Genomic DNA, 27,187 nt, shown 5'->3' with positions numbered 1-27,187 from the left:
GGCACCCTCTTTCCTGTCCTTGGAAACTGATGCTCCCAGGTCTGAGGGCCTTCAGCGCTCTGCATCCAGACCCCAGGCCCCTTGCTTCCCAGGCCACTGAAACTAGACCAACTTATACTCCAGCTTGTAGAAAGAAACATGTGGGACAGCACACACTGCTCAACTTGGAGGCTCAGCATCATGTGTCCATAGGTCTGCCTGTGGACCCCACTAAAGATGGAGATGCTATGGGAAAAAGGAAGGGGAAGATGAGCTCCTTTGGGCTGAGGGCTCTGCTCTGCAGGTGGTCCAAGCATGGCATGGGACAGAAGGAGTCAGGCTGCCCCAGAAGTGAGAGGATAAAGTGTGAGCCCGACACCCCACAGTGAGAGTCTCAGAGAAGCTCCCCCAGTTTGATGGGGAGCAGGTGTCAGCGTGCCTTTTCGGCTCATCTGCCTCCATTTCCATCAGGGAGGCCCGGATAACAAAACACAAGCTCACAGGCATCCTCCATTTTCTACATGGTTTCATGTGCTCTCAACTTGCCCATATTTTCTTCTCTTAAAAATGTCAAGTGGGGCTTTTCAGGAAGCATTAAGTAGAAATAACAGAGATTAGAAGGTAATTTTGCCTCATTTAAGGGGGGTCTGGAGCTAGAGGGAGTAAACAGACCCTTGGGTCCAGTTCTGCTCTCTGCCCTGCAAAGCACAGTGGGAGCTCACCCCTGGAAGCAGTACTATGGGACCCCAGTTCCAGCACAGACCTAGCCTCAGCTGAACCCTTGGCAGATGGAAGGTTCCTGGGTTTGGCAGGGGCGGTGGCCATAGCTGCTTGTGGCAACATCAATGACATTCCTTAGTGTCCTAGGTCACAGGCACTATAAGGTCACCAGAGATGATGGCAGGCCCTGGAAAGGACTTCAGGGAAAGTGAGTAGTAGGGAAGAGAATATGTCCGCCTCTGATGTCAAGCAGAGCTTCCCCATGCTCTCAAGGTGTAATGCTTCCTACAGAAGTGTTTCTCAACCTGTGGGTCATAACGGCCTGACAAACCACTATCTCCAAACCAGTTTTACATTACAATGCATAACAATAGCAAAATTATATTTAGGAAGTAGCAATGAAAATAATTTTATGGTTGGGGGTCATCGCAGCATGAGGAACAGTATTAAATGGTTGCAGCATTAGGAAGGTTGAGAACCACTGTCCTACAGAATGCAGGGCAGCAGCCATCTCAGGCTGAACTATCTGTTGACGGATCAGGATTCAGCACCGGTTCTGTCTCATTGGCCCTGGAGGCTGCTCTTAGCCACTGAGCCTGGCTAACCTGGGCTACACACTAAGGTGTCTGTTCTCAGGGGCTCAGCGGCTGGCAGGAGAGGCGGGTGCACAGGCAGAGACCATGGTGCAGATGAATAAGCTCTGTAGCAGGCTGAGTGGGTTTGCACTTCAACAGCACTGACATGAGTGGAGACTTGAGCACTCCACCACAGCACTTAGCAGACCACAGGACTCTGGGCTAGTTCTACCCCTTAGGACCCTCTGACTTCCCATCTAGACAATGGGTTCACACTGAGATGTTGGGGGATGGGTTCATTCATGCAGTTGAGTGTCTGGCCTGATGCCTGGTGCACAGCAGGTGCTGACTAAGCATCAGCTCTTCTTCATGAATCCAGTGAGCAGGTGTTTGGTGAGCACCTGCTGTGGACCTGGCCCTGTGTGAGGAACTGAGAATTCAGTACTGCAGGAAGCCAGGCACTGTGTCCTTGCCTGATCATGAACAGAGGCCAGCTCTGAGTGGAGGGTGGCCTGGCAGGAGCCTCTCTGAGCAGGTGGCAGGCCAACTGAACAGGTGCAATAGTTAGACATTTACTGTGTGGATAGGCAGTTGAGCTACTTCTTCATGCTGAGGCTCCCTCAACCTCAGACTCAGGGCACCATGACAGAGTCCACCAGGAAAGAAGGCATCAGAATCCTAGCTGTAATGTTCACATGTATGCTAAACCACTGGGAAATCATGTGAGTTGAACTCTGACCTGGTGGTCCTGGTGAACCAGTGGGGATAGAATTCTTCCTTCTGCCCTTTGCAACTAGACAAGTGAATAAGTCTGAGAAACAGCAGTTTCTGGACATAGGATTATGGCTGTGCAGGGGCATAATGACAGAGGAGACTGGGTGAGCTGAGCAGCTAGCTTCCAGGCTGCAGCAGAGCTGCAAGAGATCCACACAGGAAGAGGAGAAGCCGGGGTCTGAGAAGGTCCCAGTGGCTAGAATGCTGGACGGACATTGGAGAAGAGAGAGAAAGGGACCTCAAAGAATACCAGAAGGCTCCTGTGGAGAAACTGCCAGAGGAATGTTTGCACTTGGAGGGAAAGAAAGCATCTCAGGCCAGGGAAAGAACTGCCAGAAAAGAGGGCACAGGGGGGTTCTGGAAGCTTCGGGGCTGAGGAGAGTGGAAGGACAGCCTGATCAGCATGGCGTGACATTGTGAAACATGGGCAATGCTAACCTTCAGTGAATACGCCCTTGAATCTCAGGGCAGAGAAAACCTCAGAAGAAAACTTCAAAATTATCCAAATGATCCCAAATCACTTAACTGCTTCTCAAAGCAAAATCCAGTCCTATTTAAGGAAAGATAACACAATCCAGTAAGCGACAACACACAGCCGTAATTGTCCAGCATCTAATAAAAATTACTAGGTGTGCAAAGAAACTTGAAAATACAATCATAACCAGAAAAAAGTAATAGAAATGGATTCAAGAATGTAAAGGATGTTGGAGCCATAGAAAAGAAATATGCTCAGAGGTTTGGAAGAAATGGGAACTAAGGAATCTATTTGGAAGGAGTATTACAGACCTCCACTGAACACTAATAGCAGAAAAATGCATTTTATAAAATCACAGTAGAATTAACAGCAGATCTGATCCTGTGAAGAAAAACACACTTTACAAATCACTGGTACCCAGAGTTTACAGAGGGCACAAGCAAGGGAAAAGTAGGAGAATGGATAGAATATTGGAATAATTGACCACTCAGAATATGTGCACTAGCTTCACTCTGTCGCTGTGATAAACAACGGGACCAAAAGCAACTTAGGAAGGGAAAGACCTTTCTCTTCATCTTCCAGATCATAGTTCATCACTGAGGAAAGAGGGGCAGGAACTCAAACAGGAAATTGACATAAAAGCTTTGGAGGTACGCTGATTGCTGGCCCAATTCCTCACTCATTCTCAGCCAGCTTTCTTTATTTCTTTTTTTAATAACACCATTTCTTTATTGATTCTCTGGGAATTTTACATCATGTACCCTAATTCTGCTCACCTTCCAGTCCCCCCTAATCCTCTCCTCACCCCTGCAGTGCCCTAAAAGAGAAATTTTTTTAAAAAATCAAACCAAAACAAAACAGAACAAGCAAACAAAAACAAGAATAAACCAACCCCCCACCCCACCCCCACCCCAAAAATTCCTCTTTGCTCCTCCATCTTTCCCGCCTCTCCAACACCTCTTCATTGTCCTCGGGAGCAGTGTATCACAGAGTACACCCTTTTGTCCAATCAGCTTTACTTGCAAATGTTCTTTGCAATGAGTCACAGGTCTGCTTCAAGGCCTCTGGTTTCTTGCACTCCATCATCACTGGACCCTCACCAAAACTCCTCTGGGATATTCTGCAGCTGCCCTGAGTCATGGAGATTCTTCAGGTATCGATCCACAGGATCAGTCCCTTCACAAACTCCAGCAGGTCCTAGATGGGATAGATGCTAGGGTGAGCCAACCAAGGGCCCAGCTGTGGGCCTGAGTGATAGCTGAGCTCATCAGTCAGGGCCACTGGGACCACCCATCTCAGGCGAGGGGGCAGAGCCATCTTCCCTAAGTCCATGCCATCAGGGTTAGTTCTCCTTCACCTGTGGTGAGGGGTGGGGCCATCTCTCCCGAGTGCAGAGGCCAGCTCTCCTGTGAGGGTCAGGGCCAGCTCACTTGCTGCAGTGTCCAGCGAAAGGCAAGGCCAGCTTTTCCAGGGTCAGTGAAGGGCGGGGCCAGCTCAGCATGGCCCTCTGATTCTTCTTGGTTCCTATGTCCCCTGAGGTGACACAGGCCATCAATATCAACACAGATCTCAGCTGCAGCTGGACCACAGACCCAGACATGGCCTCTAGCAACAGCTGGGACCTGGATGACATCCTGGCTCTGGGTGGAAGTACTGGCCACTCAGATCAGGATGACTCTGGCAGCAACATGGCCCCTGGACACCACAGGTAGTGGACTCAACCCCGGGCTTCTCTGTGACCTTTGGTGGCAACATGGGCCTCAGACTTCAACACAGACCCCAGCCACTGAAGGACCATGGGCCCAGACATGGTCCTCCACAGCAGCTGGGTCTGGATGTCACCATTGTCACAGGTGGCAGTGCAGGTCACTCAAATGGGCACGGCCCCAGTGGCAGCATGGCCCTCAGACACCAACATGGCCCCAAACTTGAGGCATCTACATGGCCTTTAATAGTAACAGGAGCCTTGAACTTCCACATGGATCCTGGCTGCAATAGGGCCATGGGCCCAGACATGGTCCTCAGCTGCAGCTCTGACCCAGATGTCACCATGGCATTGGGTAGCAGTGCAGGCCACTCAGATGTGTATGGTCCCAGCCGCAGCATAGTGCTTGGATACCAGCATGGACTCAGGTGACTGACTTGACCCTGAGCATACAAATGGCCCTTGGTGGCAACAGGAACCATAGATGTCAACCCAGATCTTGGCCACTATAGGGCCACGGACCCAGACATGGCCCTTGGCAGCAGCCTGGGCCCAGATGACACTATGGCCCTGGATGGCAACACAGGCCACCCAGATCTGTATGGCCCCAGCTGTAGCATGGCCCCCAGTCAACCAGCTTTCTTATGTAGCTCAAGATCACCTGCCCAGGGAATGACACTACCCACCGTGGTCTGGGCCCTCCTGCATCGATTAAAATTAAGACAATCCCCACAGACCAGTCCCATCTAGACAACCTCTCAGTTGAGGCTCCCTTCTTAGATGACTCTACATTGTGTCAGGTTGATGATTAAAGATAAGTAGGGCAATACATCATGGCAAACATATATTCAAAAGACATCAAATGGCCCTAGTTATTGGGAAACCATAATTAAAGCCACAGTAAGATGGTATCATAAAGCCACTAGAATGGCTGGAAACAGAAGAGCTTGACACCAGGTGAGGGCAAGGCTGCTGATCCCTGGAACTCTCTCACAAAGTGTGGTGGGAATGCAAACTGACGTGGATACTTCTCAAATCTGTTTAGCTACATCTTAAGTTGTTAAACATGTGTCTATGATGCCATCCATCTATCCTACCCCTGGGTGCTTATTGACTATTGAGGAAAAAAAAATACCTCTCCACCTAAAGATGTGTGTGAAACTATCTGTCGCCCCTTTATGCATGTTAGCCAAGAACTACAAAAAGTGTCCATCAATTATTGAAGAGACAGACAAAATAAAACATATACACCCACTGTAACACTATGCAGTAATAAAAATGTTATAAGCAACTGACATATAGCAGCACAGGTGTAACTTCAAGGTGTCACATCAATTTTTGAAAAAAAAAGTAGAGAATGAAAATTGTACAAATTCATCTATCTGAACTTTAGAAAAAGCAAAAATAAAGTTACAGAGGTCTGAAAAAGGTGGACGGAAAGATTGACTGCAGAGAGACTGGAGGGAATATCTTGGGGTTAATGGAAATGTCTGTGCTGTGGCTGTAAGAGAGAATAAACACCTGTGGGCACACGTCAAATCTCATCAAATTGCATTTGATCACAGCTACATTTCAGCAAAGCTGACCTCAAAAATGTATTTCTGAGGCTGGGGAGGCAGCTTGGTGGGGAAAGCACATGCTGTGCAAGTGGGAGGACTGGAGTTCAGATCCCCAGCTCCCGCACAAATGCTGGGTAGGCAAATTGGCCCACCTGTCATCCTTGCATGGGAGACTGAGACAGGGATCCCCAGAGGAAACTGGCTGGCCAGACTGGCTGCCTCGGCAAGCTTTGGGTTCAAATAAGAGATTCAGCTTGCTTCAATATTTAGGCTGGAAAGCATTGAAGAGGACTCTTGATATCAACCCTTGGCTTGCACATGCATGCACACACATGTGAATACATACACATACATGCATGCATGAATACATCACAGAGGGAGGGAGGGAGGGAGGGAGGGAGGGAGGGAGGGAGGGAGGGAGGGAGAGAGGGAGGGAGGGAGAGAGAGAGAGAGAGAAAGAAAGATGCAAAAGAAAAGAAGACAGGAATGCATACATAAAGTACTTTGTCCTATGCATCTTGGATCCCAGACCCCTGGCTGGGGCATGGAGCTGAAGAAGGGGCAGACACGCCAACACATGTACAGAAAAGCTAGGCTTGAGTGGGCCCTGCACACTCTGATGGGGTGGCACCAACTACTACAACAAACTGGAACCTCAGTGAGTTTCTTATGTACGGCACAGAGAGGGTGAGACAGTCTTGGTAGGAGGTCTCTGTAGGTGAGAAGTCTCAGGCTGTAAACATCCAGGAGGAGGAAGCTCAACTTGCTAGTTTTACACATGCTGCCAACATTCCCACTTAAGGCATTGCCAATTCTGAGCCTGTCCCATATGGGGAAGGCTTTGCTGGTTTCCCATATGTCTTAGGCATTGGTTCTAGACATGGCTGTGCCCATGTCAACATACACATTCACCCGTCACGTCATCAGCTCTTTACACACACACTCAAGGCTTCCTCAGCTGCCCACATTTAAGTGTCAGCCAATATGAGCCAAGACTCTGGACATGTGAGGAGAATCTGAAGGAACCTGCCATTTCTCAGTGTTTCAGACTGAGCTGACCAGAGAGACCTCAGCTTCTCCTCCTCTGCTGTCAACTTACTGGGTGACACTGGAGTCCATTTTTCTTCCCCATGTTTCTAAGCACCCCGCTGCCCCCATCTGACATACAGAGGTCACCACCGCTCATGCCTGTAGCCCCAGCCATGCCGGGAGAAGAGGTGCCCTCTCCCACCAAAAGTACAGTGCCTCCCCTCCCTCCCTCCCTCCAGGCACTTCCCAGCCATAGACCTCTCTTCATCATTTCCCAATAAAGCTGTTATATCATGAAGCCACCAAGCGATGAATCCAACCATTGGTCTGAGCCCTCAGTTATCAAATACTTGATCCAAGAAGCTTAAGAGAAGAATCACTTATTTATTTTTAGTTTTGTTATTTTAATATGCCACTATGTATATTCATTGTACATGGTATTATTGTGTTACATAAGGGTATTTCCATATGAAGGTATGTTGTTGTATCCACAGTACATTCTGCTTAGGTCCTCCCTTCCCCTGAGCCATGTCCCCTCCCCTCCCCATACTCCCTGTTCTCCTCCTTGAAGATTTCATTTCTAATCTCATGTCCTATATACACATACTTGACTTTATGTATCTATATAAAATTAAGAAACATAAATGAATGAAAACAACAATATTTGTCTCTGAAACTGACTTAAAGTATTCAATATGACTATCTCCAGTTGTGTTCATTTTTCTGAAAATGATATAACTCTACCCTTTTTCTGGCTGAAAAAAATTCCATTGTGTCTTGGTACCATTTTTTTATCCATTCCTTTGTTAATAGACACCTGGGTTGGCTCCTGTGAATAGCATTGTAATAAATACTGATATGCAAGAATCTCTGTAATGTTTTGGCTGTGGGTGCTTTGGAGAAATCCCCATGAATAGTAGAATTGGGTTATATATGGTAGATCTATGTTTAGTTTTTTTTTTTTTTAAGATTTATTTTTTATTTTGAATTATGTGTATGTGTGCTTGTCTGAGTGTGGGTTTGTGCACATGACTGCAGTGACCTTTGAGGCCAGAAGAGGGCATCAGAGACCCTAGAACTGGAGTCTCAGGGGGTTTGTGAGCCACTATGTGGGAACTGGGAACCGAATTCTGCTCCTCTGCAAGTGTGGCAAGTTCTCTCAAGCGCTGAATCATCTCCTCAGGCTCTCACTATTGTTCTTGGTTGTCCTCAGTGAAAAACCCACTGTGTGTCAGATATGAAAGGACAGTCACATCCCTTGGTGACAAAGCTCCCAAAACGTTCCCAAGAAGCAATGCCACATCAGCAGATAAGGGAAGAAGAGGGCAGTGGGGGAGGTGATGGGCAGGGCATGGACTGTCTGTAGCTCAGCAGTTTGGAGCAAGGATTAGGGAGACTGTGTATGAATGTTGGTAAGTCCAGTGACACCAGAGGAGCAGAGATAAGTGCCCCAGATAAGTGGCTGGAGGAAGGACTTGTTTTTTTCTCAGTCCATGCTCACTTGGCCACATATACATATCAGTAAAACATCTTAGCAGCAGGAATTCAGGGGAGCACTGCTCACTTCATTCTGAACAGGAAGTAGATGAGGCAGGAAGGAAAACAACAAAGTAAGCTACAGTCCCAAGGGCACACCCCCAGGGACCTACCACCTTACCTAGTCCCTGACTCCCACCCTTCACCATTTCCAGTAAAGCCGTCATATCATGAATCCATCAAGGGATTAATCAATTGATTAGGTCTGAGCCCTCAGGATCTAATCTCTTTCCCAAAGGCCATCAGCTTTCAATACGGAGACTCTAGGGGACAATTCATATTCAAACCACAATGTCAGGCTGTATAGTGCATCCAGGCAGACCTGAGGCTGAGAGGCCAATGGCCCCCTGGGAGCCCAGCTCTACCCTGCAGTGCCCTGAACCACTCATACAGCACTGATCTCCAAATCGGAATGAAGCCCCCATGCAAATAAGTGTTAATTCGATGTAAGAAGTCTCGGGCCCCTGGACAGCGAGCTGGTGCAGGACTGGAAATATCTTTAACGTCCTATTGATGGCTTTCCCCCACTGCTCTGTGGCAAAATGAAACAGTAAAAGACATCGATTTTTCTCTGGCAGGGAAAAGGGAGGAGGACTGGGTCTTAAAATGAAATTATGGTTATTGTTCTCCTGGTAGCATTTCTTCTGTGCCACCATGACAGATGGCTCTTTAAGTGACAACAGATTTGTATTTCATTAGGACACTTTAGTCAAAAGATCAATGGTGCTTCGCGGAGCCTCTCGCCATCCACGGGGGTGGACAAGCAGGACAAGAAGCCTGCACAGATCCGGCTAAAATTAGGCAGCTGCTGACAGACGCCGGGACAGCAATCAGAGAGCATCGATCTCTGGAGTGATGGGCAAGCCGGAGGAGCTTTCCTGACCAGCTTGCTCTGTCTACCCAGGCCAGGCTCTCTGCAGTGAAGTGGACCTGCCCGGGAATTCAGTTCTTTAGAGGGGGATTAATGAGGGACAGAGTGTGGGGAAAGTGCATGGGCGGGGTCATCTAGGTGTCAGTCCAGGCCTGGGTTGTCACTGTTGCTCTTGGGTGCCTTCAGTGAAGCACCTACTATGTGTCAGGTAAGCAACTCTACCCCACTCCTTGGGGACAGGCTCCCATGCAGGGTCCTGAGAGGCAATTCCACATCAGCAGACAAGAGCTAGGGGCAGGAGTGTGGGAATGTGAGAGTGATCGCCGGCATGGGCTGCCCAGGCTTCCTGTAACTCAGCAGTTCAGAGCAGGGACTCGGTGAGCCATGGGGGACTGGGGATTAGCACCACGCATCTGTGCCTCCATTTTGCCAAGTGTGAAAGGGGGATGACACAGGAGTTTTAAGCAATAAAAAAATACTGAGAGGCAGTTGGTTTGTGTGTGTGTGTGTGTGTGTGTGTGTGTGTGTGTGTGTGTGTGTGTATTGAAGGACAGCCTCACATGTCAGTCTCACCTTGTTTGGGACAGTGTCTTTTTGTTGTTTGGCAATGTCTCATTTCATCTCACCATATAAGCTCTGAGATTACAAGCGACCATGCCTGGCTTCCCCTGGGTTCTGGAGATTCGGACTCAGGTCATCACATTTGTCCCATGAGCGCTTTACCCACTGAGGCATCTGCCCAGCTCTGCTGTGCTTTCTCAACTAAGTGATTCAGTCTCCCTGGTGAACCATGCAGCAGAGCTGACACGGAGAGGGGTGATATCCTGAGTGTGCAGTGCATGGCCCAGGGTCCAGTCCAGGGGAAGAGCCAATGGACAAGACCCTGATGTCCATCCTGGGAACAGAGCCTGCCAATCACCTCGGTCGGCAGAGCAAGAGAGATGGCTGGTGACTCAAGAAAAGGATGTGGGGAGGGAAGAAAAATAACTCACTGCCTTCCTGCCCGGCTTGGTAAACATCATTGATTTGAAGCAGGAGCCACTTTGGGACTGCAGACATATTGACAGATGGGGCCTCTCAGAGGGATCTGTGCTGCATACGCAATCGGGGCTGAACCCAAACACCAGACAGAGTTGAGACGAGGCACATGCAGGCACAGGAGACGAAACTGCAGCTGGAAGACTCTAGGCTAGACCCCAGAAGGGACATCCTTGCTGCTGCAATCCATCGACTGTCCATGCCTAATACTGAGTAGCAGCCAGTCGGGCACATGTGGAGGCTGGGCCTGCCACACTGAATGGAAGCCTTCTCTGCAGCAGATGCCCCTCAGTGAGACAAGATACTGTATCCTTATGGTCCACAGCCGTGGGAAGCCCACCTACCCACCTTGCCTCCAGGCTACTTGTCCCAGTACTCTATTCTGCATGGTATCGTCTTGACGCACTCTCATTAAACCCCACCTTTGAGGACCCTTATTCCAGAGATACTCATATCCTGAGACTGGGTGCGTGGGTGTCTAATCACCTGACCAGAGAGGCACAAAGTAGGCCCCTGGCTGACTGACTGACTGACTGGCCGTCTTTGTTCTTGGCCCTCTGTCCAATCTGCCAGGAGATGAGACAGAAAACATGTTTAAAGATTCATTTCCCACCTCTGCTCATCGGCCTCTGTGGTGATGGGCAGGTTGACCTTTTGGACTCTAGTCTCAGCACCTCCTCAGTGCCCCATTGTCCTGAGACATGAGGGGATGACAGTGAGTTGGAAGGCCAGAATCCCTACAGTGACCAAGCTTCATGCTGCAGAGGGAGGGGCAGTCTGCCTTTCTGTGATTGCCCTGGGTGACTTTAAGTGGTCAGTCATCCCTGGGGGCTTGCATGTCCTGGTATGAGAAATGAAAACCACAACAGTAATTGAGTTCTCATAATTAAATGGGGTAGGGGGACCACCTATGGATGATTTGGGGCTGTTCCCAGCACACCATACACACCACAGGACAGTGAAGCAGATGTCATGGCCACCTCCTGTGATAGAGGAGTCTAGCCCAGATAGGTTAAGGTCACATAGCAAACACACCCCATTCACAGCAGACTTGATCTAGGATCCAAGCATCCAGCAACCAGCATCCCTAAGGATGGATTTCATGTCTGCCCCACAGACTCGCTACCTAGCTCAGATGGAAGGAGGCGCTGCAGTGTACTGGACCCCACCCAGACCCCCAGTCAGGCTGAGCTCTTTCCTGCATGTGACAGTCAAAGGAGGGGACACTGAAGATGCTCCTGCCTTGGGAGCCACTCAACAGACCGTGGGCTCGGCTGGGATGTCCTCCTGTTGCCTGGCCGGCCAGTGAGCAAGGCTGGAAGCCTGGCAACACTTCATTTCAGAGACCCAGAAAGCATCACCTACCAGAGAGCTGAGCTGAGCTGGGTCCTGAGCGCCTGCCCTCCCCTACCCCTACCTTCCACCTTCCTCCTCTTCCCCCTCCCTCCCCTTCTCCCTCTCCATTCTCCCTCCCTCCCATTCTCCTCTCCACTCTCTCCCTCCTTTGCTCTATCATCTCTCTCCCATTCTGTCCAAGTCTCCTTCTCCTTCCCCCTCTTTTCCAATGCCCTCCTCCATTGTTCTCTTCTTTTCCTTCTTCTCTTCCTCCACCCCATCCTCTCCTCTCTGGCCCCTTTCCATTCTTACCCTCTGGTCACCAAGCTCCTTGATAGTCTGCCAGGAAGTGCCCCCCCTCCCCGTGAGGATGCTTGGTAAACACTGGCTGCCACCAGGCTTGCTGCCAACACAAACACCCCCTCCCCTCCTTGCTCATTAGCCACCACCCTTGGCTGTTTTGGCTGAGTCTGTATAAACTCTTTGTCTCCACTGTACCTTATGGTGTCCATCTGTGAGGCACCACACTATCTGTCTCCCCAGCTCTTTGGGTTCACACATGATCTTAGTTACTTTTCTAATGCCATGAAAAGACACCATGACCAAGGCAACTCATAAGGAAAGCATTTAACTGGGAGCTCGCTTAGAGTGTTCGAAGGTAAATCCATGACCATCCTGGTGGGGAGCACGGCAGCAGACAGACAGGCCTGGTGTTGTAGCAGTAGCCGAGAGTTTGCCTCTTAGCTGAAAGTTGGTGACAGGGATTGAAAGAGAGGGAGACTGGGCCTGGAGTTGGGCTTTTGAAGCTCAAAGCCCATCCCCAGTGGCACACACCACCTCCAACAAGGCCACACCTCCTAATCCTTCCCAAACAGTTCCACAAACTAAGAATCAAGCATTCAAACCTATGAGCCTGTGGTGGCCATTCTCATTCAAGCCACCTCACACACCATATCTGGGACCTACAGAGTGAGGAAGCAGAGAGCAGTCTCCGGGCCACAGTCAAACTCACTGTGTAGCTTAGGATGACCTTAAACTCCTGACCCTCCTGCCTCCTCCTCCCAAGTGTTATACAAATGTGTACCACTACACCCAGCCAATATACTTATTTATTATGTGTGAAGTTTAAAAAAAAAAGTTAGTAGGTTGACAGTTGTGCACTGAGGTGGTTTGAATGGGAATGACCCCCATAGGCTCATGTGTTTGAATGCTTGGTCCCTAGCTGGTGGAACTGTTTGGGAAGGATTGGGAGGTGTGGCCTTGTTGGAGTTGCAGGAGGTATGTCACTGGGGGCAGGCTTTGAGGTTTTAAAAGACTCCTACCATTCCCATGGAGTCTCTCTGCCTCCTGCTTACCAGGCAGTGAGCTCTCAGATGTCTCTGCCATCAAAGATGCTACCCCTCTAATCCACAAGCCCCATTAAACACTTTCTTTCACAAGTTGCCTTGGCCATGGTGTTCAGTCACAGCAATAGAAAGTAACTAAGACATGCACCTTGACAACAATCCACTTAGAGAAAGGATACACGTCACCTGACCAAGAGTGGGCAGTCCCCATCGACGGTTCCCACCTCCAGGCTCAGGGAGCACACATCATTCATCATCACAGACCTGTCCTGCCTTGACGTTGTGTTTGATGGAGTCATGCTGTGAGGCTTCTTTACTGAGCCTGGCTGTCTTGGACCCAGCCGCACTGTGGCATTTCTCAGGAGCCACTGCCTTCTTTGGCTCTGTCCATTCCCCTGTGTGGGCTGGGTTCCTGGTCATTGGGCTGTCCTGACTGCAGATCCTGCCAGCACCACCTCCCTGCCTCTCTGCACCTGGCATCTTCCCAGGATGTGAGCCCTGTGGAGTCTGAGCACACCCTCCTGCTGAAACACGGCAGGTTCCAAGCCCTGTAGCCATGTCCTCACTCCAAATGCAAATACTACCTCCAGCCTTCAAGGCTCCTCCTTTCCCCATTATCTGCTCTTTTTTGTTTCTGTTCACATAGTGGCCCAGGACAGAGGGGAGCCATTCTGTCCTCATCCTTGTTCTCTCTCACTATCCATGTCCCAAGTAAGAAACGTCAGTGCGAGGGACACCTGCCCTCTCTCCTCCTCACTTCTCACCTTGTCTCTGCTGTCTGCCACGGGGCTCTTCTCAGCACAAGCCTCTTCCTCCAAGTGGATTCTGCACAGCCAGAAAGTCCTTCCTTTTCCTGTACATGCAGTGAGTGTCTAATTATTGCACCTTCTCAGCTGGCCTGCCACCTGCTCAGAGAGGCTCCTGCCAGGCCACCCTCCACTCAGAGCTGGCCTCTGTTCATGATTAGGCAAGGACACAGCGCCTGGCTTCCTGCAGTACTGAATTCTCAGTTCCCCACACAGGGCCAGGTCCACAGCAGGTGCTCACCAAACACCTGCTCACTGGATTCATGAAGAAGAGCTGATGCTTAGTCAGCACCTGCTGTGCACCAGGCATCAGGCCAGACACTCAACTGCATGAATGAACCCATCCCCCAACATCTCAGTGTGAACCCATTGTCTAGATGGGAAGTCAGAGGGTCCTAAGGGGTGGAACTAGCCCAGAGTCCTGTGGTCTGCTAAGTGCTGTGGTGGAGTGCTCAAGTCTCCACTCATGTCAGTGCTGTTGAAGTGCAAACCCACTCAGCCTGCCAAAGAGCTTATTCATCTGCTCCGTGGTCTCTGCCTGTGCACCCGCCTCTCCCGCCAGCCGCTGAGCCCCTGAGAACAGACACCTTAGTGTGTAGCCCAGGTTAGCCAGGCTCAGTGGCTAAGAGCAGCCTCCAGGGCCAATGAGACAGAACCGGTGCTGAATCCTGACCTGTCAACAGATGGTTCAGCCTGAGCTGGCTGCTGTCCCACACTCTGTAGGAGGACAGGGCTACACACCCTAAAGTCAGTGTCCTCGTGCCAGTGGGTAGTTGGAGCTCCTGCAGAGTGGCTGGCCACCTGTGCTGCTGGCTCCCTAGAGTCTTCCTATCCCCACAACATGCCCAGTGGCCTGCATGCCTGTGCCTACATGTCTCTGGTGACCCAGCAAGGAATTTGTCATATATATCCTTGTAATAGCACACAGCATCACTGGCTCTGTAATGAGGATCCTGGGGAACAGCCTCTTAGAGTGTGGATCAGGGACCCAAAGCTCGAAGATTGTGGATCATGAATCCCCTCCAAAGGCTCATGGGATTTCAGGAGAGATGAGTCTCTAGGTTTCTCTCATCAGTAGACATGCCTGTAGGAGCTGAATGGACCTGTGAGCTGGGCCTCAGTGAGGACCCAGTACATAGAAGCTATGGGTATGAAAAGATCTATCACCGTTCATCCTGATCAATAGCCACCTGTACTGGGCACAATGCAATCAGGCCCACAGTGGTATATGCATCAGCCAAGACATGGCTTTGTCTGCTATTAAAGGAGCCAGTATTCAGGAATCATCTGTAGAGACCCATTCCTAGCAGGCCTGGGTTTAAATCCTGCTCTCCCTTTTTAGACAGAGCCAGGCTAGGCCAGTCTCATGACCTCTCTGAGCCTTAGTTTCCATTCCTGAATGGGTGCCATGGGGCAGGAGGGCATGGAGTGGCCTTGGGGTGGCTCTGGTAGAGTCTCTGCCTCTGCAATAGGAGGCTCTAATGTGCTGGGAGCAGATGGGTACAGGAGGCTTCTCATCTCCAAGGCTCACTCAGGACCTGGCTCAGTGCTTCTGTGGGTTGTGAGGCAGTGGGGGCAGGGTGGGGGACAGGGATACACTACTGAAGAGCTGACCCAGTGATACCTAGAAAAGCTTCCAGAATACTCCAGCAAGTGGCACCTGGGTAGCGTTGGGGTGCAGAGAGACAGAACATTTATCTATCTATCTATCTATCTATCTATCTATCTATCTATCTATCTATCTATCTACTTGTATGAGCATGGGTGGGAGTGGGTGCATGCTTGTTCCAGAGCATGTATGGAGGTCAAAGGACAATTTGTGGGGCTTGGGTCTTTCCTTCCACTATATGGGTCCTAGGGATTAAATTCAGGTCACCAGGCTTGGAGGCAACCTGCTGAGCTATCTTGCTGGCCAGAGACAGTCTTTAGACAGACACCTGCAGCCCTGTCCATCAGAGCAGAGGCTCCTCCCAAGAGTGCAGGGGCCCCACCCATGACAACAGTGACCATGCCCACCAGATTAGAAGACCCACTCACCAGCACAGAGGGGCCTGCCTGCCAGAGCAGTAGCCATAAATGCTTCTAGGTAGACTCTGGGCTGAACAGTCAGGTACGTCTCACTGTGATCTCAGTACCTGGACGGAAGGTGTCAGAAGGGGAAACTGAAGCCTGGGAAAGGGTAGTGGCCTGTATATAGTAAGCTCTCCACTGTCCTTCCTGCAGACCAAGTGTGCCATCCTTGTAGCACGAATCTTAAAAGGTCTTACTAATAAAAACAAACCCAGGGCCAGGTATTGGGGTGAATGCTGGGAGATCAGAGAGAGAGAAAAGCAAGGCACAGCTAACCTCACCTTGCCAACTTCTTATCTGATCTTGTTTCCTAAAACTGGAAGCCTCTGTGTCCTCATCCAAATGGATCTCAGCTGAACTGCAGCTAAAAGCCTAAAAGCTTAACAGGCTCCAGTTCCTGGTTTTCACACCTTATAGACCTTTCTGCTTCTTGCCATCACTTCCTGGGATTAAAGGCGTGTGTCATCATGCCTGGCTGTTTCCAGTGTGGCTTTGAACTCACAGAGATCCAGACAGATCTCTGCCTTTGGAACGCTAGGATTAAAGGTGTGTGTGCCACCATTTTCTGGCCTCAGTATCTAGTGGCTGTTCTGTTCCCTGACCCCAGATAAGTTTATTAAGGTGCACAATATATTGGGGAACACAGTATCATCACACATCCTGGCTGCTGACACAGGCTCCCTGGACCTCATGGGGAGGGAGAGCCCTAGGATGAATGATGTTTGGACACTTACCATGAAGTGGGTAAGAATGGGGAGCGTGGACGTTGCAGATGCAGAGGGATCCCCACCCACACTAGGGTGATGGGGCTTCTGGGAGGAGGGGAAGCAGCAGGAAGCAAGCTGGTCCCCTGACTGTCCTCACCAGGCCCACTCCTCTGAGCCACTAGTGCCAACCAGGCATCCCAGTGGGAGCCCTCACTCCTTCCCTTCCCCTGCCGAGGTCACAGAGGCTGTGTGCAGACATCTGAGTTGCCAAAGTCCCAACAGAAAAGCCACCTGAGCATACATGAGCACACTTGGTCAAGGCAGCCTCCTCCTTTAGGGCTGTGGGAATCAGAACTAGGCATCCCCAGAAGGGCCCCTACGGCGGTATTGTATTCCCCGAAATATTGTGCACCCTAATAAACTTATCTGGGATCAGAGACAGAACAGCCACAATATTAAACATAGAAGATAGGCAGTGGTAGCACACGCCTTTAATCCTAGCATTCCAGAGACAGAAATCCATCTGTTCAAGGATACAGCTAGGCATGGTGACACTCGCCCTTAATCCCAAGAAGTGAGCCTTTAATCCCAGGGAATGATGGCAGAAAGCAAAAAGATATGAGGACCAGGAACTAAGTTAGTTAAGCATTTGGCTGGTTAAGCTTTGGAGCAGCAGTTCAGCTGAGATCCATTTGGATAAGGACACAGAAACTTCCAGTCTGAGGAAACAGGATCAGCTGAGGAACTGGCAAGGTGAGGAAGCTGTGACTTGTTCTGCTTCTCTGATCTTCCAGCATTCACCCCAATAACTGGCTTCAGGTTTGATTTCATTAATAAGAACTTTTAAGATTCCTGCTACAGGCCCCTGTGCAAAAGGACACAGCATCAGGGAGAAGGACACAGAGAGGAAGGGGCGTGAGTGGTGCCCAGCAGCAGCTTGTCTTTGTTGTCGGTACATCTATCCCCATCCCTACCCCTACCTTCTCTGTTCCCTGGTTCTGCATTTTGTCCTATGGAGTCACAGGGTCACATCTATCAACTTTCTCCCTGCCCCACTCAAGACAGTGACATCTAGGCCTTCATGACCCTCTCCTGTCATTTTATTCATTGAGCACTGGGAGGTGTTGGGCACCATGCTAGACACAAAGGAGCATGTGCAACAGGTCTGGACCAGGAGGCACCAGGATAAGACAAAGAACTGGGAGTCAGCTAGAGGAGCTTGCAGGCAGCAAGATGGTGGCTGGAGGGTGCTGAGCTGCAGACTTCTTCCAGGTCAATTCATCCACAGCTAGGACTGTAGATCTGTGATGGAATACTTGCTTAGAGATAGCTCAAGGCTTCTAGTGTCATCCCCAGCAACACACACACACACACACACACACACACACACACACACACACACACACACACACCATTATCATCATCATCAACACAGCCAGATATGGCAGCTCATGTCTACAATTCCAACACTCAGGAGACTAAAGCAGAAGGATTGCAAGTTCAAGATATCCTGGGCTAGTTGTAGGCTAGTGAGTTGTAGGACAGCCTCAGCTACATATTGATATCTTGTCAAATCAAGTTTTAAGTCAGCAACCCCAGGTGATATGTTGGCCTCCTGGAGCTGTGAGATTCTTATTTAGGGGGATTTGTTTGACCAGCTAGTTTCTTCCAGGGTCCTTCTCAATCTGCATCAGCCCCTACTAGACTGACCTCTCATGAGAGTTACATTTCTTTCTGTACTCAGCCAGGATGAGGTACATGGGCCAGAAGTTGGTACTCAACCTCTCCAGCTCCAGGGTTCAAGTCCCCTGCCCAACCCAGTATGCCCTTTATCGTGCCCTCTGCCTGGATCCCCTGCCTCTCCTCCTAAGCTCTTAGTCTCCCTGGACTCTGCTTCTCCATCAATTCACTAGTGACTGTGCACACTAAAGGCCACACAGAGGACACAGCAATGGCCTTGAAGACTAGGGGACAAGCTCTGACCCTCTTCAGTCCACCCCTCCCCACCCTGCTGAGGAGGACAGGGTCTGTGTTAACTCAGCCTGCATCACTGGAAGCATCCATGCCACAGGCCTCTCTTGTGGATGGAACTCAACTCACAAGAAAGGCCTGACATGTAGCAAGTGCTTCATCGTTGCTGGTTGACACGGCGGGTGCCCTGCCCTAGCACACCCCTCCTGCGGGGCAGAAGGAGGGTGGGAAAATCTCACCCAGCAGCCTCGCTCTGGGAACCAGAAATAGAAAAGTTTCTCATTCTGAAGAGCAAATGTCACAGGCTAGGGGAGGATCCCGAGGCTCTGAAAATAAACAGGAGTATGTGGGAAGGGTGGGTGGGTGGAGGCAGGGACCAGAGTGAGGGGCGAAGAAGAGATGAGGGAATGGGGGGTATCACGGAGCCTGCTTGTATTCTTGTAAGTGCCCTACAAAGAAAAAGGCCACATGTGTCTGTGCAGATGTTAGGCTGAGCAGGGTTGTAGCCTGAAGGCTTTATGTCTTCTGATTTGCTGTTGTTCTTCTGTTTGAAATAGTTCCCAAAACTGGATGGATTTCCAGTGATTACAAATTGGTCTACTTTGCATAGAAATACAAATGTTTGGCAGCATGGGGGCTCTCTCCCAGCCAGCTGGCTAAGGTCAGGGGCTTCTGGGTACTGTAGCCAGCCTGTGTGCCTCACTATGCCACAGACCCTCTGCCCACAGCCCTCAACTCAGAGGTCCTTACACAAGCTCTGTGGACATTATGCTTGCATATTTACTATGTTGGAACATATCAACCGTGACTTCAACTTCTGGAAGATTAGGTGATCCTGGACCAGAGGATCTGCCTCTAAGATGTTTTGTCTGCCCTGAGAGACTATGGTTAGTTCCAGTCAAATGTCACCTCCTCAGAGGTGCTCACCTTTCACACTTTTCTATGTATAGTGACTCAAGGTTCTAAGACCAGGACAGCCTTTCCCTTCCCACCTCAAGGGGGCTGAGTGGGCACAGGCAGATGGCACCACTGTGGAGCCTCTTTCCCAGGGGAGAGGGTGAAGTAGGAAGCTCGTGTCTCTTAGAGGCCAGTTATCGCCCCAACTGGCATGTACCTCTTACAGAAAATACAGAAAAGACAAAACCCTGCCTTGGCAGAGGGCAAGACTGCCACTCGGATTGGGCAGAGATGGCCCAGCAGCCTGTGTGTTACTGTCACTGCAGAAAAAGTACTTGAAATAAATAACTTTTGAGGAGTTATTTTCAGCTTGAGAGTTTCAATCCATGATCCCTGGCCCTCGTCACCTTGGGCCACATCTCAAGGCAGGGATTCCTGGTGACACAAAACCGCCCCACATCTAGTGGCCAGGAGATAAAGAGACACACGCAGACTGGGGTTCCAAGATCCTCTTTGAGGACACCCCCCATGACTTCACTTTCTCCTAGTAAACCCTGTTTCTTAGAGGTTCCCCGATCTCTCAGTAGCCCCACAGACTGCCAACCAAGTTGTCACAATATCAGTCTTTGTAGGGAATTGAGGACCCAGACAAGAGTACTGTGAGTACCTGTCATGAAGTCTCCAGCTTTTTTTTTTTTTTTAACTCCTGTGCTGCAAGGGGTCAGCAGATTAGGGCTTGGTCTCTCTGTTTCCAAGATGGCACCTTGAGTGCATCCTCCAGAGGGGATAAAGCCTACATCCTTCTGAGGCAGGCAGGAAGGGGAAGGGGTGAGCTTTGTCCACTGGGAACTTTTATAACATCTTCAGTCCATTCTCTCAGAGTTCTCAAGCAGAGCCCTGGTGCCTCATCTCAACTGGGGACTGAGCTGTAGCACGATTGGAGATAAAAATATTCACACTGCAACTGACTCCATAGGTGGGGTCAAATACCAGTTTCTGGAGCCGATAAGATGGCTCAGTGTGTAACGGTGCTTGCCGCCAAGCCTGGTGACCTGAGTTTGAGCCCCAGGATCCTCAAGATGAAAGGAAAGAAACAAAACCCCCCAAATCATCCTCTGACCTCCACACACATATGCCATGGCACACATACAAACACACCCCCAACCCCCATCTTTGGGCTGTCAGGTTTATTCTCATAAAGCAGTTCACATTGTTCCTTTATACTCATTTTATTATCTGTGAACTGATTGGCAGTGATGTCTTCTCTCATTTCTAAAACATCCATCTCCTCTCTTTGTCCCTAGTCACTCTGTGTGTGTATCTCTCTATGCGTCCTTTCAAGTAGCTGGGTTTTTATTTTCGTCTCTCTATGTTGATTTGTATTCCTGTGTCACCAGTTTCTGAGCTAATCTTTACTGTCTCCTTCCCCTTATTTATTGTGGGTTGAGTATCTCTTCTAGCCCCCTGAGGGTATAAGTTGAGGCCATTGGTTAAGACCTTTCTCATTTGCATGTCGAATATTCAACATGCAAATGTGTTTCAAGTTTTGATTTAGGAGCAGGTTGTAAATTCAACTTGTTTTTCCATTCTCATTCAGTTCAGAAAGTTTCCTAATTACTCCTTGATTCATGTTTTTTAAGTTTACTTGTTTATAAGTGTATTTACTCAATGTCCAAACAGTTCACAATTCTCTGTCTCTATTTCTGCTTTTGAGTTCTGATTTATTTTATTATCAACAAACAACATGTTTTTTTAAAGGCTGGGATCCTTTTAAATTACTGAGACTTGGTTCATATATTCCAACTTATTAAGAGTACCAGATGCCTGTGAATATAGTATGCACTGCGTTACAATGTTGCACAGAGCTCTATCAATGTCAATTAGAGGCAGGTGTTTGATGGTGTGGTGGCATTCTCCATCCCCTCCTCTACCATCTACCCATCCCATCAGCTACTGTGAGGTGTAATGGAAGTCGTCTGTGGGTCACAGTGGGTCTGTCTATTCATCTTTGCAGTTCCATCAAGATCTGCTTTCTTATTTTGAGATGTTCTGTTGACAAGGGGACAGCTCTGTCAATATAAGGCCCCACTGCACCCCTGGTAGTAGAATTCTTTGGCCAGAAATCTACTCTGATATGAAGATAGCCATGCCTGCTGTGTGAATCATTCTAAACATACTCCATCATTTTCCACTTTGCCCTGTGTCTTAATACTTAAGGAGGGGTTCCTGCGATTAGCCTATACTTGTATTTTCCCAAACCCTGGCACCCCCATTTGTTCTTATATTGTCCACATTTAACACAATTATAGACATAGTTAGGTTTTATATATAATCTTTGTTTGTTTGGGGTTTTTTGGTTTGGTTTGGTTTGGTTTGGTTTGGTTAGGTTTTTCGAGACAGGGTTTCTCTGTGTAGCTTTGGTGCCTGTCTTAGAACTCACTCTGTAGACCAGGCTGTCCTTGAACTCACAGAGATCCACCTGGCTCTACCTCCCGAGTGCTGGGATTAAAGGTGTGCACCACTGCCACCTGGTTTATATATAATCTTTGTATTAGCCACATTTGTCCTCAAAATTCCGGACAGAACAAGTAGATAAAAGAAAGTTATATTTTGGTTCATGGTTTCTGAGAGTCTGCACTGGTCATTTGGTCCTAAGTGCCTGAGCACCACAGGGCTAGGACTGGTTACAGGGTTTTTCACTTCATAGTGTAAATAAACAGAGGGAAAGAACACAGGGAGGGGCCAAGGTTAGAGGCTCCAGGGACACACACCAGTGACCCACTTCCTCCAGAGGAGGCCCACCTTTCAGAATCTCCTCCAAAAGCACAGCCCACCTCTAGACTAAGAATTAAGTCAGGAGCCTGTGGGAGGCAGTTCATACTCATTCTGGTTAGATTTTTGGCAACTTGACACAAGATAGAGTCATTTTGGAAGAGGGGACAAATTGAGAAAATGTCCCAACCTGATTGTCCTGTGTGCAAGCCTGTGGTACATTTTCTTGATTGTGGGAGGCCCCAGGTGGAAAGGTGGTCCTGGATGCTAAACTAAAGCAGGCTAAGCAAGACATGAAGAGCAAGCCAGTCATCAGTGTTCCTATCCAACTTTTGTTTCAGTTCCTGCCTCCAGGTTCCTGCCTTGAGTTCCTGTACTGACTTCCTTCAATGATGGACTGTGGTGTGGAAGTCTAAGGGAAATAAACCCTTTCCTCCTCAAGTTGCTTTTGGTTATGGTGTCTATCACAGTAATAGAAACTCAGATAAGACAAGACTCAGCTAGGGAAGCCATGGTCCTTGTTTTCCTGTGTCACGATTGTTCCTGTTCACTGATCCTTCTCTTTCAGCCTTCAGTTTGAGTTACTATTATCCAGATTCCATTTCATTCTCCCTTGTCTTCTGGCCAACGCTTTGTATAGGTCCATGGGTTACTTAATGGTTGCCCAGGGGCTTATATTACAAGTGACACATACCATTTCACATGTAAGAACTTTCTGATGTGTTTCTTTTATCTCTTCTCTCTGGGTTTTTTGGCTTCAGCCCATTTTACTTCTGTTACCATGTTGTTAGTATGTTGTCAGCTCAACACTTTGTTGTTTGTTATCAGTCTCCAAACAGTCAATAACCCTGTAAAGATAGTTAATTAATCAGAGCAACTACCTGGTATTAATTTACCACTTCCAGTGCTCTGTTCCATGGCGATACCGTATTTGCCTGTAGTATCATCTCTCTGCTGCCTGAAAGACAGCAACATTTCTAACAGAGCTAAATCTTCTGGTTAGTAATTCTCTCAGTACAGAGAAATGATTTGAAAAGAGAATGGCCAAAATTTTGCCAGTTTTGATAAAACAGGACAAAACAAAAATGGGTCTAAGAAGTTTCATAAACTCCTAGCATCCACCTCCCCCCACAAAAAAAAAAAAAGATGGAAAATCCCATACTGACACCATAGCAGAGATGCTCAAAGCTGGTGATTAAGAGAAAGGCTTTGGAGCAAAGGAGGGAAAAGACATCTCACATACAGAGGGACAAGCACAAGGGTAACAGTAGGTTTGGTCTTTAAAAACAAAAGACAATAAAGACGACTTTAGGCACACATACCCGGAATACCCCTCGGGCTTGTGCTTCAATCCTTGTATACCAAGAATTGTAAGTTCCCCTCTGCCAAGGCCTGGTATCTGGAAAGTTCTGGGAGGTTTTGTTTAATATTTTTGTTTCATACACTTTGTCTAGTTTTGCTTTTGGTAGTTCTTGTTAAGCAAAAGAATTCATCTAATTGCTATGACTCCATTTGGCTTGAAGCAAAAGTCATCATGCCTGCAGATATGCACCATGGCTGTCCCATGGTGGGAAGAACCCATTCCTGTCTCTGCTCCCTGCTGTATCCTCAGCACCCAGCATAGAACTTGGCACAGAGTGGGCTCCAATGACTAAATTCTCCAAATTTCCCCAGAGGTGTCAGAAGATCCAGAAAGCACTTTTAAATTTTTTATTTTATTTTTCAAATTGTGTATGTATGTGTGTTTGTGTGTGTGTGTGCAAATGAGTGCAGGTACCTACAGAGGCCAAAAGAGGGCGCCATATCCCCTGGAGCTAGAGTTAACTGACATAAGTGCTGGAACAGGTTCTCTGCAGAAACAGAGTGCTCTTAACCACTGAGCCATCCCTCCAGCCCCTAGAAAGTACTTTTAACTGAAGATAAGAAAATAATTACATACCAGAAAAGAAGCTGAAAAAAGTCACCCAAGGATGAGGGCCAAGGCACTTGGGAAAATTAGACAAAAACAGAGTACACTCATGTAACCCCAGTCACCTCTACTTCTGTCCCCCACGCCCAAGTACTTTTCTTACCCATATACCCAACTGTGGCCAGCACACCAGTTCCTGTCTGCTCCCCACCGTAAGTTATTCACTTCTTCCTTTAGTTAGAAAGCCTCACACTTAAACTGCACAGAATAAAACTACATTTCCCAGCTTCCCCTGCAGTAAGGTGCAGTAAATGATTAATGTCTACCAATGGCATGCAAGTCATCAAGTGTGTGGTTTCCAGCCTGTGTCCTCTGGTTCTTCCTATTGGAAGGAAAATGGACATGACATTGAGACATGTTTTACAAAGGTTATAGGGCTTCTAAAGGAGGGTAATAAGAACAAAATGGAAGCATCGCATACCCAACACTGTAGACCTTCCCTGGGAGGCCCTGGTGGTTAACGGTGGAGCTGTGGTAGGACAAGGTAATAGAGTTCATAAGTTGTTGTTGTGCTGAGTCATGAGTCTCAACAGCACCCAGATGGCATGCTTGTCCATTTCTCGCAGAAGCTGACATTGTTCAGAAAAGTCTATTGATCCTAATACACAGCTTGGGCCCAGCAGATCATGGCATTTAGTAAATTCAGTCAGAAAGAGCTCTTGGTGGGGGGCGCTGAAGAGATACCTCAATGGATAAAATGCTTGCTCACAAGCATAGGGCCTTAGCTGAGAATGAGGGCTGATGGATGGCGGGCTCAGTGGGTAGGAGTACTTGCTATGAGTGCATGAGGACCTGAGTTCAGATCCTCATATGAAAAGCAGGGTATGATTGCACCCATGCCTATAACCCCAGAACAATGTGGAAGGGTGGGGCAAGACATTGGGGTTTACTGGCTGCCAGCCTACCTTCAGGTTCTGTGAGAGACCCTGTCTTAAAGGACAGGGTTATAGAGGACACCTGACATCCTCCTCTGACCTCCATGCACAAACAGGCAGGTGAACCCACATGCACACATATGACACATATAAGCATGGTAACATGCGCCTGTAATCCCAGCACTAAGAGGCTGGGACCTGGGACTCAATCTAGCCAATCGCCGAGTTACCGGTTCTGTGAGAGTTCCTGTCTCAAAAAATAATATGAAGAGTGATCAAGGAAGACATCCAACGTCAACCTCTAGTTTCCACATGAGCACACATGGGTGAGAGCATCTATGCACACATGTGTGTAGACATACATACAGACATGGGCAGGGAGGGAGAGGGAGAGAGAAGGAAAAGTCCTTTGGAATCTGCAGTTTCGTTGACTGCAACAGAACACACAGTGTGAAGGATGTTGAGACTGGACAGAGAGAGACGACCATACTGATTGCTGTCCCTGCCCCTTTCTATGTATCCAGGACAGTCATGCTCAACCTCAGCCTCATACCACTGCACTGAGTTGGGCACAGCCCGTCTGCAGAGCAAGGGAACAGGAAAGGAAGAAAAATGAATGGTGCCACACTGATGGAGCTGGCAGTCATGAATGGTCAGCTATCCAGCTACTCACCCATCACACCATGAAAGAGCCCTCTGGGCAGGTAGGCTCGGGGACTGAGTCCCTCTTATTGCACGGCAAGCTCTGGCCCCACCGCCCAGTCTTAGTGGAGCCATCAAATAAATCCAACATTTAGATAAGAGGGGTCTGCAGAGGACACTTTCCTGAAATGCAATGGTAATAAAAGAGAAAAATGGACTGGCTAGCTCAGATAACCACCGCTGGAGCAGTAATTACGCTACTTCTGGTCCTGAGCCAGGACGCTGGTGGCAGAGTACCTGCCCAGGTGATCCATCAGCCCCAGATTTATGGACTTCTTGAGAAGCGCCCGCACATCCCTCCCCTACGGTTACCGGAGACACTTTTATTTAGATTTTGTCAAGGTTATTGATGGTCTTTCTCGGCCGTGTCTGGAGCGGGGGGAAGTGAGGCCGCACTGGGTGGTGCGGTCCATTATGGATCTGTTGGTAACGATCCGGAAAGGACAACCTGCTCAAGCAGGCCAATTGTCCCGATTTACCCAGCAAACCTTTGAGTTCTTGATGCTGCAGTCAATGTGAGCAGGGAGCCCACAGCCCTCACCGAGAAGGATCAAGGCTGCATACTCTAAGGACAGTTGCTCGCCTCCATTATCTCTTGGATAAAATGGGAAGAAGACCTGCAGAAAGGGCTCCCAGTACACAAATAATTCTATCCCTGCTACAGAGTCACCAACCCAGTAGAAACAGATGACACTGGGGCTTTCCTGGGCCTTCCACCACATTGTCCCGCTCTTGGGTTGGGAGAGGCATGTTCTGACTTCAGTGAAGAGTCAGCGCAGCTATGTATGGAGAAGGAGAGTCACTAAGCAACAAAGGTGTGAGGACCTGTGGTGGCTGGGAGCAGCAGCCATAACCACACAGCCGCCAGAGTGATGCTGCAGCCTTGCTGCTCCTCACATGTCAGGCTCAGCATCAGGACCATAGGCTGTATTTGTATTTGTATTACCCCATTTCATCTACCACAGCCCATGAGGGGCTGGTCTTCTAGCTGTTTTTAAACTGCTTTGTTGTTGTTGTTGTGTCTTGGGAAACATATCCTATTTTAAATAGTTTCCTTAATAAATAAACTCATCTCAGGTATAAAGACTGAGATAAAAACTCAGACATGACTGCAGTCCTGTCCTGGTGGCTGACACTGCCCTCCTGCTCTCGTCAGTGACATGGGCAGGTAGCTGCCAGGGATCTGCTGGCAAACTGAGCTGCAGGGCAGTCTAGGGCATGCAGAGCTTGAAAGGACATCCTCCATCCCTCCTTCTCCAGGTGTCACTGACACAAGCTGCCTCCCATGACTCTCATCAGTTTCAAAGTCGATCCCAGTCCCTTTGTGGGGCCTCACTGTGGGTTCTTCACAGTGGCGGTGGTGACAGGAAAGTCAGAATTTCTGCATTCCCTTCACCACTTCTGCCCGCAGTGGAGCCCCGGCTGCCTCTGCCATCTGGACATCAGAGATGCTTCTTCCTGTCTGAGCTCTTGGCC

This window comes from Onychomys torridus, chromosome 2 (genome assembly GCF_903995425.1).
Source record: "Onychomys torridus chromosome 2, mOncTor1.1, whole genome shotgun sequence".
Lineage (NCBI taxonomy): Eukaryota > Metazoa > Chordata > Mammalia > Rodentia > Cricetidae > Onychomys > Onychomys torridus.
Note: the sequence above shows the minus strand (reverse complement) of the source record.